This window comes from Bombina bombina, unplaced genomic scaffold, assembly GCF_027579735.1.
Source record: "Bombina bombina isolate aBomBom1 unplaced genomic scaffold, aBomBom1.pri scaffold_510, whole genome shotgun sequence".
NCBI lineage: Eukaryota > Metazoa > Chordata > Amphibia > Anura > Bombinatoridae > Bombina > Bombina bombina.
This window is the reverse complement of record NW_026512755.1, coordinates 266,940-272,500: the sequence shown is the minus strand read 5'-3', so window position 1 is coordinate 272,500 and position 5,561 is coordinate 266,940.

Genomic DNA, 5,561 nt, shown 5'->3' with positions numbered 1-5,561 from the left:
TAGAAATGTGCATTTGAGTTAGTATTATTCACATCATGGCATTTTCATAGACTTTACTTTCTCTAAAATAAGAATTCACTTTAGATGCACTATCAGGTGTTTGTCTTACCCATATTTTGTACACAGATCTGTTTTATGTGTTAGCTAGAACTGACACACACACATAGACAACACATACACTCTACACAAACACTTTTAAACACTAGAAAAACACACGTTATCTTACACATACACATTTTTTTCAATAAAAACCCAAGGAAATTGAATGGCAAAAACTAAAATCCTGGCTTTAACATTTTGTTCGTCTATCATCTATGTATCTATATCTATCTATCTATCTATCTATCTATCTATCTATCTATATATCTAAGATGTAAAGGGGAAAAACAACTTTATTTTTATATTTTATATATAAAGCTGAAAATAATAATAATGATAATAAATACATAGATAGATAGAAAAACAGATAGATAAAGAGCTGCATTCATTTAGCAAATAATCTGTTTTAAAGTAATAACAAATAATTTCCCAATAAACCATTGATTATCTATTGATTGATAAACTCTACACAGTGTTTCTTTTTTTTTTTACCAGTGCCTACTATTGTATTGTAGCTTTGATAAATGATCCCCTTAATCTTCAGAGGACCTAGGTTCATTTTCATGTATATCTGATGTTAATCCCATGTCCCTATGCAAAGTAACATCAACAACCTTAAAAAGGGGATTTTACATTAGGAATCAGATAACACAGGATTTCTGTTTGGAATTATAGAGAGGGGATAGGTTGGGCAAGGGAATTGTGTTTACATTTGTGTACTAAGCCTAAAACATTCCTTAGAAAAAAAAAATACCCCTTGATAGCATATGTTGAAACCTTTTCCATAATCCCTTGTCATTTTAGCTGTTAATATTGTTGCTTGCTATTTGTACAATTAATAAAATCCACTGGTTGCTAGAAAGTGCTACAATATGTTGTTGAACAGTCGATGGGTTATATATAGATATGGTTTGGGGAGAAAGTTAAAGGGACATGGAACCCAAACATATTCTTTAATGATACAGATACAGCATACCGTTTTAAACAACTTCCCAATGTAACTCCATTGTCTAAATTTGATTTGTTCTCTTGATATTCTTTGTTGAAAAGCATACCTAGGTAGGCTCGGGAGCAGAGTGTTAGCAGCTGATTGGTGGCTGCACATATATACCTCTTATTATTGGGTTACTGATGTGTTCAGCTAGTTTCCAGTAGTGCATTGCTGCTCCTTCGACAAAGGATACCAATAGAATGAAGCAGCATTGTTAACAGAAGCAAAAAGGGAAGTTGTTTAAAATTGTATGCACTATGTGAATCAGAACAGAAAAAAATGGGGTTTCATGTCTCTTTAAGACCTGACAATTTGTGTGTGTGCTGGAAGCAGTCAGGTGAGATTGGGCTTACTATGTCAGGAAAAAAGTCCAAATGTTTAAAAAAACTTAAACTGTCATAAACTGACTTTAAAAGGACAGTGTACTACACCAATTTTCATATAACTGTTTGTAACAGACACCACTATAAAGAATAATATGCATAGATACTGATATAAAAATCCAGTTTAAAACCTTTTAAAAACTTACTTAGAAGCTCCAAATTTAGCACTTTTGATGAGATTAGCCATGGACACCCACTGAAAGGGGCTAAAAGCAGAACCCCCAACCCTTTCCCCCTCCCCTGCATGTGAAAAGACCCATTATACAAACAGAAGCAGTCTGAAGTCTGTATACATCAGTATACATCTAAAACGTTGGGGCTTGAAAATCAGCAATATTATTTTAAAATAAGCAAAACTATACATTTAAAAAAAAAAAAAAAAACCCAGATGAGCTATACAAATGGATCATCTACCAAACATTTATGCAAATAAATATCTAGTGTATAATGTCCTTTAAATGAATTCAGTAGAAACATAGTACAAAAATACATAAGCTTTATTTTGATTGATTGTAAATCGTTTCCTCAGTTTCAAAAGAGTTAAACTTTTGCAAAGAGCTTCCAAACCTTGAACAAATTTGAAATTAAATATTATTTTATGTTAATGTACTTTTATTTTAACAATTGAGAAGAGCCAGTTGTATTTTATTAAAAGAATATGAAACCCAAATTTTTGGTTTTATGTTTCAGATAAAGCATTCAAATTTAAACAACTTTCCAATTTACTTCAGTAAGCAAATTTGCTTCATTCCTTTGGCATTCTTCATTGAAGGAACAGCAAAGCACTACAGGAAGCTAGCTGAACATACTGGGTGAACCAATGACAAGAGTCATATATGAGCACTGCAGCCACCAATCAGCAACTAGTTCCCAGTAGTGCCTATGTAGGTATTATTTTCAACATGTTATGCCAAGAGAACAAAGCAAATTATATAATGGAAGTGAACTGGAAAATTGTTTAAAATTGCATGTTCTATCTGAATCATGAAAGAAAAGGTTTTGGTTTCATGTCTCTTTATTTGTGTTTAATGAGCTCACCCTTTCCAAAGTGCCCTAACACTGATTGCCATGCACATTTTTAATGTTTTTCACACACAAGGGGTGTGATATATTTTATAATCCACTTAAAGGGAAAGTCTACATTAGATTTTTTATTGTTTAAAAAGACAGATAATCCCTTTATTACCCATTCCCTATTTTTGCATAAACAACCCAGTTATATAAATATACTTTTTATCTCTGTGATTACCTTGTATCTAAGCCTCTGCAAACTGCCCCCTTATTTCAGTTCTTTTGACAGACTTCCATTTTAGCAAATCAGAGCTGGTACCCTGGAGCTCCATGTGCGTGAGCACAGAGTTTTCTATATGACACACATGAACTAACACCCTCTAGTGGTGAAAAACTGTCAAAATGCCCTGAGAGAAAAGGGGGGGGGCTTCAAGGGCTTAGAAATTAGCATATGAACCTCCTAGGTTTAGCTTTAAACTAAGAATACCAAGAGAACAAAGCATAACTGATGATAAAAGTAAATTGGAAACTTGTTTAAAATTACATTCTCTATTTGAGTTTATTTTGGACTAGACTGTCCCTTTAAGTACTGGACTACAAAAGTGCAACATACAAAATGTATTTACATCTGATGGTCAATTAATGATTTGCGAAACAACTTGAAAACTCAAGTATAAACTTGAGTTGAGTATAAACTAGGGCTAACTTTAAATGAATGTATCTACTGCTCAAAGCAATCACAAAGCTGAGTTAGATAACTGAAAGAACAGGCTACAGATTTGCTTTTCAGCATTCTCTAGGGAGTATGGTACAAGCACATTTTTTACACAAGAGCAAAAGGCAACTGAAGGGATATTAAACACATCTTGGTTCTTGTGTAAAAATGTACTTGTCCTACACTCCCTATAGATACAAAAATTGCTGTGACCTATGTTTTTGAAATGCTGCAAAGTGCATAATCTAGGAAGAGTGCAAAGTACATAATTTCGCTTGAATCACCAATTTGGATATTGTATACTTTTAACACTGTAATAAGATCCCACTGTTTAACACAGTAAAGAAGTTTGTGCTATAGCATATGTTATTCATAAAACAACCCACACTTTTAAAAGATGTACATGATTATGTGATTATAATTTGATTTTGTATGTTTTTCACTTTTTTTTTTAGCATTACTTTCATGTGTCACCCACAAGTGACACGTTACAAATTTTACTGAAACAGTTTAAAAGGACATGAAACCCAAATTTTTCCTTTCATAATTCACATAGAACATTTTGAAACAACTTTCCAATATAGTTCTATGAACACATTTACCCTGTAGGGCATTGCTGCTCCTGAACATACCAGGATATGCTGTTCAACAAATTATACCAAGAGAACAAAGCAAATTAGATATAAGAAGTTAATTGCAATTTTTGTTTTAAATGGCATGATCTATCTGAATAGTCAACATTTAATTTTGCCTTTAATATCCCTACTACTACTTACGAATGAGGCATTTGATTCACTAGACTGCATGTAGCAAAAGCAAAGCTAATATCTAATTTGTTGACAAAAATGTTTAAAATATCATGCTCAATTTCTATAAAAAACACTATGATTAGATCATTTTGATTTTCACTTTATACCTAAGGGACACAAAAACATTGGAGACTAGTGACTGTTATATTCACAAACGGACAGGAATCATTGCTAATTTTAATCTTTAGTCTCAATTTGTGAAAAAAAAATATTGGGTAACAACATAATTATTTAATGAAAAATGGCGGAAGTGCTGCTCTTTTATTAACTTTGGTGAGGTATTTGTGAGCTATACTGATTGTCCTCATTTATACTTTGTTCTCCTATGAGACTGATTCAAATGTTTTATGATTACTGTCCTTAATAAAAAAAATGCTGATTGATCTATAGATACAAACATATGTGTTAGACAGGGTGGGCAATTACCGACACTCCAGATGTTATGGACTACATCTCCCATGATGCTTTGCCTGCATTATGGCTGAAAAAGCATTATGGGAGAAGTAGTCCATAACATTTGGAGGTCCGATAGTTGCCCACCCCTGTAGGCAATGATGTAAAATATAAAAGGTACATCATATGTTTTTTTTATTCTTTGTTCCATTTAAAGATTACATTGTCTTGAGCATTAGATACAATTTATACTTCTGTATTAGTTTAGATTTTTACAGTTCTTCCTCAATATTTTTTACATGTAAAACACATTTTCTAAGTTCAATGTTCTCTTAACTACAGTATATAATTTGTTTTAATATAAATATATAAATTATTTAGAATTATAAAATATATTTTATTTAGATTTTGAAAAAAAAATGACAGTAGGCAAATCGGAGAACTATGCTGATCATATATATATTATACACACACACACATATATATATATATATATATATATATATATATACAAATATATATATATATATGTGTGTGTGTGTGTGTGTATATATATATATATATATATATATATACTGTATATATACTGTGTGTGTGCATGTATATATATATATATATATATATATATATATATATATATATATATATATATATATATATACTGTATATATACTGTGTGTGTGCATGTATATATATATATATATATATACTCTCACAGATGTATGAATAGATACACTAATCCTCCATACTGCAGTGCAAATTTGTTTTAAGTAATTATTAATATGTACGGTTATTTTATAGTGTGAATTTTTTATAGAATTATTGTTAGGTTTTCATATATATTTTGTTTAGATATGTACACACCTTTACACACACACAACATACTTAAACACATATAAACACACAAACACATGTATTGATTTAAGAGGCTAAGGGCAGATGTATTTTCTTTGCCATACATATTTTATCGTGTCTTCACTCTCACTAGGTATTCTCAGAAAAACATCATCTTGTATTTTATGTTTTATTGTTTCTTTTGTACATTTAGTACTTTGCAAAGTAATGATACAACAAGCATTACTACAAATTAAACCCTTCTCAAAAACACTTGGAACAAAACTGCAAAAGAATGTAAGAGGAAAAACCTTCCATAATGACAA